The following is a 13,679-nucleotide window of genomic DNA, read 5'->3' as shown; positions in this document are numbered from 1 at the left end:
CAGCACAGACACTTTGGCTTTATGACATGGACTTGCTTTCCTCTCTGCGATGAGCTCCAGGCCTTCTACTTTTGACTGGATCCTCTGACTTTCCAAAGTGCATTCTTCCACCCCCGATTCTTCAAGCAGGCATGGGAAGCCTACTTAGTAAATATTTTATATATCACACATATAATTTATACTAGATTTGTTCCTCCAGTGAAGTCTGATACAATGTACATAATGGAGTACTATAAAGCCATAAAGGATAAATTGATAGAAAAGTGGATGTATTTTGAGACCATAATGCTAGGTGAAATACATCTGACATGGAGAGTTAAATATTGCATTGTTTCTCTTATATGAGAAACCCAAAGTATAAATAATTTAAAACACAAAATAAAACATATATGTTAGGAAACAGGGAGAGAGACTTTATGCAGTTGGGAAGAAGGCCTAAGGATTGAGGGAGACGAGAGAGAGGGCAGGGGAAGGCGAAGTAAGAAAGGATTAAGATATGATATGTATGTGTACCAACTCCCTATGATAACAGCAAATTAAAAACTTGTACTGATAAAATTATTTTCTGTTGATAATGTTTAAATTTTTCCATTTAGAAAAAAATTTGAGAAAACACTAAACCTAGTACTGTAGTTTCTATTTAATTTTGATTCCATGCTGTGGCATGTGGGACTTTTCCTTTCTCATGCCTGCCATAATTTAGTGCTAATGTGTTCCCATAAGTCTTGTTTGCTCAGAGGGGGCTTTTGAAGCTGACTGGAGCATGGGGTGCTGCACTCATCAGTGGATTGGCCCGCTGATTAGTTAATAGCTGAATGTGCTGTTAAGAGGTAGGACCTGGCTGGGTCACTGTGAGCATGACCTAGAAAGCTGTATTCTTGTCCTTGGCTCCTCCTTTCTGTTTTCTGGGTGCTATGCGATGAAAAGCTTTCTTCTGCCAGGTGTTTCTGACTTGAAGTCAGCCAACCAAGTGGGACTGAACTGACTGGAAACTACGTGCCAAATAAACCTCTCTCTTTTTTTTAAAAAAGCTGTAGCTATGGGGTATTTGTTCCAGCAATGGGAAAATGATGAATAAACCCAGTTACCATGGTGAGAAACTTGGGGGAAGAGTAAGAGTCCTCCAGCGACTCAGGTGGTGAATCTCTGAGTAGCACAGCCTGGTATGCTCCTGAACAGCACTTTGGCTCTGCCAGGCAGTGTGTGACTGCACAATAGTATCAGAGGTTTTAAACTTCATTTACCACTAAGTAGTCATTTATTTGGTTCTTAGGTCATCTCAGTGCTCCATGGATGAGTAATTAAATACTTAGCCAAAATAGTTGGTTGCTTTAAATTAAGAATTTGTATAATGCAAGTTAATGAGAACATTTTTTTGCAAAATGATCAATATTGAGTTTTAAGGCACAAACGTGATGCTATCACACATATAGCTAATACAATTTCTACTGAATCAGTGAACCTACTCTTGTTCCCATATGAAGAAAATATGTTTTGTTTAAAAAAAATTCAGTCAACACTTTTAATGCCACTGCATAGTAAAGAGGACTATGAAAATTTGTTTGGAAACAAAGTGGTCATGCTTAGTATCAGGTTTGCAGGGATGAAAATAAGCATGGTGTCCTTTGACTGTGGTCAATGCAAATAAACACCTCAAGCATTTTATTGAGTCCTTGGTAAGAAAGGGCTTATTCTTTGCAGGGGAATTGATGAAAAAAAAAATATATATAGTGTGTGTGTGTGTGTGTGTGTGTGTATGTAAATAATTATAGTCATGTGTCACTTGATAACTGAGATGCACTCTGAGAAATGCAGTGCTAGACAAGTTTGTCACTGTGTGAACCTCACAGAGTGTGTTTACACAAACCTACATGGTGTAGATCAATCACATGGCCTCAATGCAGTCAAGATATGTGGTAAACATGTTATGTATGAGTTTACTACTCATGTAACATGGTACATTGCTCCACAGTAAACTTTTTTTGTAAATAGGAGTACACTCTAAAATAATAATACAAAGTATAGTAGAGTAAATATATAAACCTGTAACAGCATCAATTACTGTGTACTGTACATAATTATGTGCAGTATACTCCTGGTAGTGTAGTAAGTTTCTTCCCCTAGCATCAAGGTTAACAAGGGAGTAATGTATTGTGTTATACTGTTAAGAAGGCTACTAAGTTCCTAGTCAATAGACACTTCTGCTCCGTTATAATCCCATGGCCCACCATTATATACATGGATTGTGACTGACCTGGATATTGCTATGAGCGTATGACTGTAACATATTCTGTGTTATACATAAATCCAGCTGTATTTGACTCTTGGTCTTCTCAGTAATATTTTATTATAAAAATGAAAGAAGATTAAATATATTCATTCAAAAAAATCTCAACCTTTAAAAGATGAGAAGCCTTTGAAAATGAAGTGGATATTTAAAATGCTAAGTGAAGGAAAGTAGTGATTTTAAACTGAGCAGAAAAATAGAGTCTCAAGAAAAAAGGCCATATGGATGTTGGCTTTTAATGCTCAGTTTTTCAAACATATGTCAATATATATTTTTTTACTCTGAGTCAAAGAACTTGTAGGAATGATGCTATTTACTATGTACTGTCAGCATGAGTAACATTATTAAGAGGAAATTGTGATATTATGAGGGGTGGAGATGTCTATGTTTCAGCCTAAAGCTACTAAAATATTTTATCATGCTCCTAAATACACTTTGTCTAACAAGTAAAATTGTCCCATAGCTCTATTTATGGGTTATATTTTGTTTTCCTCTGTGTTCTTTCGTTTCTGTATACTTTTCTCAGCTCCAATTTTTCCTATCCAGATGCAACAAGATTGCTTCCTACCGCTGAAAAGTTAGTGAAACTTCACAGCAGAGGGTGAAGTCAATTATTCCTCTCTTTGTGTAGAATTTTACTAAAAGGAAGGCATTATGCAAAAATTTGCCCCAACTAACAGCACAAAGTAAGCAAATACAAGGTCACCAGTTTTGTGGCCAGTGACACAATCTTATCCTGCTAGCAAGGATTTTAAATGGTTACTCAGAACTACAGGTACAGAGAACATTCTATTTTTTAAAATGTACGGTACCGGAGAAAAACCAAAAAAAAAAAAAAATGTAGATTTCCCCACTTCAAGTGTTCTGCTGTACAGTAACTGTTCTCAAGGTATTCACAGAAAGCCTGTAACATCTCTGAGATCATTTTACAGGATCTATAAGGTTTTCTTTTCAAACCATGTATCTGGGTAAGGCCAAAGTTTCTTTGACTACTTCAACACCCCCCCAAACCACACTGTAATACACTGGATGCAAAGCATTATAAAAATCTAGTTATCTACAGTTAAGTTACATATTGAATAGCTTTTTTAAAAATGAAAGACGAGGTCAATATTCTCATTATAATTTTTGTTTTGGAATACAGCCATTTATCATAAAAATGTTTAATATGCATAATGTTATTTTACAATGATTTATAAATAGGTGTTTCCAAGTATCACAATATTCACTTTCAATATGGTAAATAGTGATAGATAATTGACATAAATAGAGGCTGTTCTGAGTTCTCAATTTTTAAAAATCTTCATACTGAAATGTTTGAGATCTGATGCTTTATAACATGGTTTCTATAAAATGAGGAAAATGTAGTTTTCTCCTTAAGAATCCAAGGAAATATAATTCTAAATTTATTGTCCCAGGTGTGTATTTTGATACAGTTTTCATGGCACATACTAACTGGTATGAACATATGAAAATACTGTTAAGATAAACAAATGAAAGTATCTAAAACATAAGGTATTTATTTTTTATACTCATTGTCTGACAAACTTCTTTACAAGTTAAATTACTAATAACATTTTCAAATAATTTCCTCTGGTGTTATGTGAATTAGATACTGAAATTGGAGCAAAAACTACTTTGCTACCTGCTTTTATGTCTACATCACCTTTGTTTCTCATATGCAGTTGTTACTTGTTACTTCTTGACTGCAGTTAGCCTATCCAGTTCTCTTTTGAGTTATCTTCCTTTTATTACACACTAGTCTGTATTATTTCCTTCCAAGAAATGTAAATACCTGTGAATTGTGTTAAAAATTCTTAAAAGCTATACTTGTGAAGTGTTGAGTGTGTTCCTCTGCCGTCAAAGACTCAGTTGCTATCTACTTAGAAACGGAATTTTACTTTATCCCATGAGAGCCATTTCTCATCAAACTCATCAACATTCTGTGTCAAAGAAAATGTTAAGTTTATGATGTTATTTCTAGAAATAAACTTCAGTCTCTACACTACTCTTAGGTTTAATCTCATGTAAAAAGTAGAAGGAAATTTCTAGGATGTGAACGCTTCATTCCTATTACTAAGGAAAAATATTTTGGGCAGTTCATTTCTTTGGAGTGAATATTTAAACTATATTAATTATTTCTGGATTATAGAAGATCAGATTTTTAAAACTATATTGTTTTCTTAAATATTTTACTACTTTTCTGTAACTAGTCTTTTACAAGGCTTTCACCAACATACAGTGATACAGTTCCATGGATAAGGTGGTTTTCCTTTCTCTACTTATTTTTCTATGCATTTATTTTATTAACACACACACACACACACACAAACACACACACACACACACAATTGAACTCAAACCCACTAATTAATTCAGGAGGAGGTAAGTGTCTAGAAAAACTTGGAAAATATGAGATTTTTAGGGAATGTGGAGTGAAACTGTGGGGTCCAACGGAGAAACTTTGACTTCCTTCTGACAAGAAGACGACAGACTTAGGGGATCTCTGTCTCCATCCTTCTCTCTTGAATCTGGCAAGGTTGGTTATTGATTTGATCTACTATCCTCTGAGCTAAAGCAGGTTAAATTTCCCAGAAAAACATCTTTTGAAATGTAAGAGAAGAAATGATGACCTATATCTATGTGGAACTAAAGTAGTGGAAATCATCTCAGAATTTCCAAGCCAGTATTGACCATGAAGAATGTGTATCTTAGACACTATGTTTAGAAGCACCCACAGAGTGGCCATCTACATATAAGAGCTGGGAGAAGCATCATTAGAGGAAGTAATAATGAACTGCTGTCCTTGGTAAGAAGAAATATACAATGCACAGATACCTGGGTGGGGTAAGAAATGTTCCCATTTAATGACTGTGGATACCTGTGATGTGCTAACTGCAGAGAAATGTGGGAGACTGAGTTCTGTCTGCTATGAAGGAATCAAATATATTTGCAGAATCCCAGGTTTTTGTTTTATTGCTCTCACAGTAGTCACTTTTAAATATATTTTCTAATGTACTTTTAAGCTCTTAGGAAAATGATAAATTGTGTTAGAAATCATTTATAATCTTACTTAAGTAAAAATTATTCTTATATATGCTTAACATTTATATAAGCATATTTTTTTTGTCATTTTGAGATAGGGTTTTGCTATGCAGTTCAGGCTAAACTTGCACTCATTTCGTAGCCCTGGCTGGCCTCAAACTCACAGTGATCCTTCTTCTTCAGCCTCCTGAGTGCTGGGATTACAGGCATGTGCCACCATACCCAGTATAATTTTTAAATATTATGTAAAAATAACCCTAAACCATCTTTCTGTCCACAAGTGGTACTTCTATATCTCATGCAAGAATAAACATTTCTTACTATGTAACTGGTGGCATATCTGCCAAGGAAAAGTCAGTGTGGCAGTATTAAAATAGAGTTCAAGAAATCTTAAACACTTCAGTTCCACTGGAAGAATGATAGCCTCTTTAATAAATGGTGCTGGAAAAATTGGCTCAATACCTGCCAAAAAATAGACCCAAGCCTATCACCATGCACCAAACTCAAGTCAAAATGGTTCACAGATCTCAATATTAAACCAGAAACACTAAATCTATTGGAAGAGAAAGTAGGTAAAAACCTCGAAGACATAGGGGTAGGCAGAGAGTTCATGAATAAAAACCAAATTGCACGTGAAACACTTGAAAGAATCAACAACTGGGATCTCATCCTACTGAAAAGCTTCTGCACATCTAAAGAAATCACCAGCAGAGTCAAAAGAAAACCAACAAACTTGGAAAAAATTTTAGCTGATTGTCCCTCAGACAAAGGGCTTCTATCTAGAACATATAAAGAATTAAAAAATTTCAGCCCCTCCAAATTCAAAGACCCAATCCAAAAATGGGCAGCTGAGATGAACACACATTTCTCAGACAAGGAGATACAAACGGCAAATAAATATATGAGAAAATGTTCAACATCATTAGTCATTCGAGAAATGCAAATTAAAACAACACTAAGATTCCACCTTACCCCAGTAAGAATGGCTAGCATTAAGAAATCAACCAATAACAAATGCTGGCGAGGCTGTGGAGAAATAGGAACCCTTCTCCACTGCTGGTGGGAATGCAGACTGGTGAAACCACTGTGGAAATCAGTTTGGAGATTCCTCCGAAAACTAGGTTTAGAGGTCCCATTCAACCCAGCTATCCCCCTGCTGGGTATTTTCCCAGAAGATCTAAAAACATCATATCACAGTGATATATGTGCACCTATGTTCATAGCAGCACAATTTGTAATTGCTAAAATGTGGAAGCAACCCAAATGTCCATCCACCGAGGATTGGATAAGAAAATTATGGTACTTTTATATAATGGAATATTACTCAGCTGTAAAGAAAGATAAACTCGAGGCCTTTATATTTAAATGGTCACAACTAGAGACCATACTCATAAGTGAAATAAATCAAACATACATGTGCAAGCACCGCATTGTGTCACTAGTGTAAAACTTGAAAGAGTTAAGTTAAACTCGGAGGTATGATAGACACTGTGAAATGATAGGAAACCACCGAAGAGTAAAGGGCTTCTGGGATGTGGGAAAAGAGAAGGGAAAGAAGGAGAAATTTTGTATGTATGTATATACAGGATAGATAACATGGTTGTTCTTCTATCTGCTGTTTCTATGCTGAAAGAAATTGTCAATGAGTCTTTGGTTGACCAGTATTGCATGTCTATATCTGTTTTCATGAGAAGCCACTTTGAAGATATCAATATGTAATACAACCACCATTGTTAATTCCCTACCACTTTGTTTGTAACTCTGTATTGTCTGTATTGTGCTTGTGATATGTTGTAAAATGTTGTATGTCTGTTAATGTTTCCCTCCTTTTATCCTTAAAATAAAAAAAAATTAAAAAAAAAAAAACACTTCAGTTCATTTTCCCCTCCTTATTTAGTGAAAATAAGTGATTAGAAAATGGTAAAAATGACTGTATTGATACTAATGATTAATTGCATAGGTCATATAAACATAACATTATTAAGTCACAGATGTGGAACACTGAGACTTGAAAACACTAAACTTACCTTATTACTGTAAAATGAACATTCTTTACAACTATAAATCAGAAAACAGTGGTATCCCTGCCTTTCATGTTATATCAAGATAAATTCAAAATAGATAAAATAATTTTTGAAAGAGCTAAAGTACAAAAGCAGAAAATGTTTCCAGATGTCATGTGTAAATATGGATTACTAATTTAAAAACTTGACACTCTATTATTAGGAATCATATACCGCATGTTTTCAATTTAGTTTTTATTATCCTGAAGGTGATTCTGGTCCTAGCTGTCTGGAGTTGATGGGAAAAGTAATGATTCATGTAATATAAACATAAAAGAAACCTAGGAATTATCTCCACTGATTTTTTATATCACAGATAATTATTCATGTGCCTTACAATTCAGAACTCTACAAATACCCACCTTTATTCATAATTAACCGAAAGGTAGGTACACACAGCAATCACCACATTATAGATGAAAAACCAACAGCAAAGGCTGCTAGTTTCCTGCCCATATCTTTCCTTGGGATCATCATTTCTGTGCATACTGACCATGTGATTTCCAAGTAGAAGTATTTGAGGTTGTGTGCTTGTAAAGCTTTCTCTGCTTATCAGAAGTTCTGGGGAATAAATGCATCTAGGGGGCAACATTTAACCAAGATGAACAGAGGCGGTGAAAATGTACTCCTTATCCTTCACACCTCTGATAGAATTAACTCCAAAGATGTGTTCTGTACAGTCTTTCAGAATTTCTCAACAGCATTCACCAAGATCCAAAGCAGTAAGCTTTTTGATAACAGCCCCTTTACTGACTTCTTTCCCTTTCCTGTTACATTTCTGCCCTTAGAGGTGCTTTTGGGATCATCTTTAACAACTTATTTGCTTCAAATTCTTCTCTCAGGGTGTGCTTTTGAAGCAATACGGTTTGAGATAACAATCCAAATAAGAATCCAAAAAACTCCAACCAACCAAACAAAAAACAACAAAACAACAAAAAACCAAACAACTATGTCTTGATGCAGCTGAGCCAGGAATAAAATCCCCAGGTCTTTTGATTACTGAACCAGTAATCTTCCCACTGCAGGAACAAATTATCTCATGCCTGAAATTTGAAGAAGTTTATATTGGCTAACAGTTTTCAGAGAACGCAGTTATGGTGAGTTGGCTCCAAAACAGAAAAGCATGGTGGAAGGGTACAGTGGAAAAATATTGCTAACTTCATGGCAACCAGAAAGTAGAACAGAGAGGTAGGGGATCTGGGGATAAGAATATACCCTTTTAGATCATATCTCTATTGACCCACCTGTAACTAGTACCCACCTCCTAAAACACATGCACCTACTAAACTCATCAACAGATGAATCCATTATTGAATACAGTGCCTCCATGATCCAATATCTGTCCATATACATAAGACTTCCAAATACATAAGAGGGACAGTTTTATATATAAACCATAAATTTCCAGATATATTTAGTTCACCTCAAAGAGTTGCTAAAGTCTTAGGTGAAAAGTCTAAATCCAAAGTCTCATCTGAGACTCACAGCAAACTCTTACCTCTGAGGCCTTGTAAAAATAAAAAAGTTCAATACTTTTATCATATAATGCCATAGTGTCTTTGTTACTTTTCTCTCATTGCTGAGACAAAATACCCAATGCCCCAAATTAAGAAGGAAAGGTTTATTTAGATCATGGTTTGTGGACATTTCAGTCCATGAGTAGCTGGCTCCAATGCAGGGTGACATGGCTCAAGGGCAACACTTCAAGGCTACACAAGACAGCAAAAGAAGCAAGAGTACAAGGGTGGGGGAAGCAAGCCTGTTGTCCACCCTATATTGTAGATAGGCTAGCACCCGCTAGGGTGAGTGTAGCATTCACACTATCTCCATGCCATCACCTTGTACAGGATGAAAATATTTACAAAGTAAGAACCGTGGTTCCCTGCTGAGTCTCTTAGTTAACCTTCTAAACTTCTCAAGTTGATAGGATGAACAATATTCTAGGGTGGTGAGGGCTTGTCCCCCACATGATGTAGAACTGCTGAGTTACTTAGTTAAATTTTCAGACTCCTCAAGTTGACACAATGTGTCAACTATAAAACATTCCCATTCCAAAATGGAGACATAAGAGGTTGGTAAGAAATGGGACCAAAGCAAGACTAAAACCCAGCAAGAAGATTATATCTTGAAGCTTCATGTCTAGCACCCAGTGCAGCTTGTGGTGAAATGTGAGTTCCAAAAGCCTGGGGGCAGCCCCAACATTTTGGTATTGCCAGTGGCCTCTCTCTTGTGCTGGTTCAATTTGCTGCTTGTGGTTTTCCTCAGCACATTTCTGGCACCTCCAACTTCCTGTGGATTAACTTTCACAACTTTATTTACTTCCCTTTCAGATACACACTTCCTGGTCTCCTAGGTCTTTTAAAATTTGGTAGAAAACTTCATGATCCCATAACTACATTCTATAACAAACAGCATCGCACGGATGATGTCAAGGACTGTTGCAGTTACAGCTGTTGCCTGATCTGTTTGTACCATGGCTGCAGTGGCCCATGAATGCTTGGAACCCTAGGAGAACCTTTATTTGTGGCCCTTAATGAGCTGGGATTCTCTGGAACTCTCTTCTCCGAGAAAAGTCTGTCAAAGTTATCTATATTTTACAGCAACTACTCTGTGAAAGGTGGAGTCTAGCCAGTTTCTGAGATACCTTCAAACCACTATTCCTGTTGCCCTGATATAAACTACTTGGCTTCTTTCAACAGTCAGGATCTCCTGGACTCCACCTTTGCAGGTGCTTCCCTACTGGGGAAATTATAAACATTTCAAATCATTCAGCTCTGCTTTTTTCTCCTGATATTTACTATAGACCTAAAAGCATCCTATAATACCCATGTGATAGCCTTGAAATTTCTTCAGTCAGGTGAATTATGTAGACATTCTTTTTGGCAGAGTATAACACTCATGACCTCTAGTCCAATTGCCAGTGGAGCTCTTGTTACAACTGAAACTCTTGAGCTTGTTATGTATGTATGTATGTATGTATGTATGTATGTATGTATGTATGTATTGTCTTTTTCAGACAGGGCCTCACTATGCAGTTCAGGCTGGTCTTGAACTCACTTTGTAGCCCAGGCTGGCCTTGAACTTGCTACGATCCTCCTGCCTCAACCTCCTAAGTGCTGGGATTACAGGTGTACACCTCCATTCCCAGCCTGAGTTTGCTATTTAATATTTGCATTTCTGTCAGTATTCTGGTCTTCTGAGATCTGAGCAGAATCATCCATCAGGTTCTGCTTACATCATTTTAGACCTTCTTTAGCCCTCTTCTCCAAAGTTTTCCAAATTTTCCCTGCAAACCATTCCAAATGCTTCTAAACCCTACTAAGTCACTCTGATTAATAGGATTTGGGGCTTTTGAAATAACATCACACTACACATCATCCCTTATTAGCTGACAATGAGAAGAAAAGAAAAGAGGAAAAGTACTGAAATATATTTTTTAGCCTCTGTAACTGTCTGGGAGCCAAAGACCCTATGCTGTACCACCTTCTACCATTGCAGGGAAGATCCTGGGTCCAACAAAGCCTGGGTGAGCTGCTTGGGAACCTGAGACCCCATGATCTGCCCCCTGCTGCCAGCATGGAAATGACTCTGAGTCCTAGGAAACAAGGATATTTGAAAATGACAAAGTGAAGGAGCAAAATGCAATCTCAACCCTCCACCCAACCCAAAATAAATCCAGGCGACATCACCATAGGACAATATGGAAATCACACACCTGAAATTTCTGAAATGATAGCAGCTGAAGTTAAGAGCCAACATTAGGCCATCAAGGAAATCAGATCAGAAATAATCTCTCAGGTCAAAAAAGAAATGACAGCCATAATGAAAGAATTGCTCAGCATATCAAAAGAAGACATAGATAAAAAAAATAGAGGAGCTCAGAACAATGATGGAAACCTTGAATGAACAGTATAGGAAAGAATTAGAGTGCATAAAACAGATTCATAGAGATATTCAGGAAATTAAAAATTCCATTGAAAGCTGGCAAAATTGCTTGAATGAAACTGAAGATAGGCTTTCAGACCTTGAAGACAGCATTACAGCTAGTGATCATGGGTGGAAATATTGCTCACTGTATGGCAGCCAGGAAGCACAGAGATGGCAGAAGTATGGCAGAAGTGTTTCAGGTCAAACCCACAATGACTCCCCTCCAACAAAGTCCAGCCCCTAAGAGCACATTTAGCCACTGAACTCATCAATGGATTAGTCCACTGATTAGTGTAGTGTTCCATCATCCAGCTACCTTCCCAATAAATGCAACATTTTAGATCTAAATCATAACAATTACTGATCTAAAGATGCTTAGGTATTTCCCTTTGTATTTTTCCAAAACAAAAACACATGAAGGACTAAGTCATGATTTCCGTAAATAATTTTTATCATCAGTAAAATTGTATCTTATTGGCATTTCATTATTGGAAGTTATCCCAGTTTTCAACTCCCAAAGATTTAAATTTAAAAATCTTTCTTTATTTCATTGCTACACTTGACCCATGTTGCTAATAAAGTATCTCACTATTTTTAGATGTTTGCATTAAATAAAATTATAATTATGTACCGATATTAATTAATGCTTTACAACTAGAATAACTTACAAGTCTTGTTACTAAATTTTATTTTCTGTTGATGAAACACAATTTATGGCAGACCACTACCAAATATATAATTTTAAAATGTTTCTCCCTTATTTGTGCTGCTGTTTTTGTTACTAATTATTTTCATTTTATGTGTAATCAAATTTATATAAATTGGAAAGATAAAGACTGAGCTGTGTTTATCCCCAAAAGGGACAGGAAGGTTAAGCTTTCTCCTAGTGAACTTTGAGATATGTTAACATGATACTTTGAGTAGTTCTTAAACTTGTATTTAATTATTTTTTATTGCTTAAATTGCTTTGTGTGTCAACACAACATATTGAATTGTCGAATAAAATCACAGAACTTGGACATCAAACCTTAGAATCATTAGTTGGTTACAGCCAAGCAAGAAGCATAGATAAAATATTCATTTCTTCAAGGAGCCTGAAATCATAAGATTCAGTTTCCCCAAATGTCCTTTTTCTTTACATGTATTTTGGTTTCAGAATTCTTGAGTGATGTATACAGAAATATTGTTTCCCAAAAGAGCTATTATGGTTTTGGACTTTCTCTATTTTACATTCTTTCTTATCTCTAGATGAATTAAGAAGTATATTTCAATTTCTTTTCTTGTTTTCTTTTCTTATCATTGTCATCCAATACGTGATGATTTGTAATGTGGTACTATTTCAAAAGTCCCAAACCTGATTAATCAGCATGCAAGGACACTGATGGCTCTGAGTGGCAAGGTTAACATGTTAGAGGGAACAAGTTCAAAAGGATCTCCTTCCTGCTGCACATAATTACAATACCATTCACAATTTTCTTGGAGAGACATTGAAACTATTGTTATTTCCCTACTATAATATGTTATTTTCACAAAGGGAAAATCAGGTCACATGATAACATTTTCTTTTTCTGCTTCCAACTGAAAATAAAGGAATTCTTCTTGATCATAATTGCATAATCTCATGTCATTGGACTACTTTTATTCTAGCATTTTAAAAGTTAGTATGATCTGCAGCATATCATTCTTTTCAAATCTACCTTCAACACCACCTTAAAAATTACCCATGATTTCCATTTCAATCAAAGGGTGCTTCTAAGGAAGAGGAAAGCAGTAGTATTTAGCAATGCCATAAGAACCCCCGTCATTTGGCTATTATGTTGGTGCTCAGCACTACTAGGGGTAATAAGTCCTTTATGCTGTACTATGAAACAGCACCTTCCTCTTACCACTCCTTTCTAATAATCACTGAATGGCTCCTGGTTCTTCCCATTTCCTGACAGTGCCTCAGGATTACCTTCTGTCATTGGTATGCAGCTGCTGCACTATGTCAAGACAGGTGGGAACTGCCCTTTCCTTCCCTGAATCTGTGGAACCCTCACTGCTTCAAAGACAGCATGCTAACAATTACACATGGAACCAACACTCACTTCTTCAAAACCCAAAACAGAATTGGCTTGTAGGCTCTCAATTTCTTATATATTTCTCATGATGATCTAATTCATCATCATTTTCCCTTTTCACATTGTCTCTCACTGTCACACTCCAAAACCTTGGCAAACAGACACTAAAATTTCTACTTCTTCCTAGAACCCAACCACCATTCCATGGCCCAAATAAACTTAGGTACCTGGATTCTGTTTTCATTTATAAGGAAGACCTTCTTTTCCTAACTCCTATTTTCTTAATTGAGGAGGCTA

The sequence above is a fragment of the Chinchilla lanigera genome, unplaced genomic scaffold, assembly GCF_000276665.1.
Source record: "Chinchilla lanigera isolate Chin_1 unplaced genomic scaffold, ChiLan1.0 scaffold00056, whole genome shotgun sequence".
Classification (NCBI taxonomy): domain Eukaryota; kingdom Metazoa; phylum Chordata; class Mammalia; order Rodentia; family Chinchillidae; genus Chinchilla; species Chinchilla lanigera.
The sequence above is the reverse complement of the archived record's forward strand: the minus strand, read 5'-3'. Positions refer to the sequence as shown.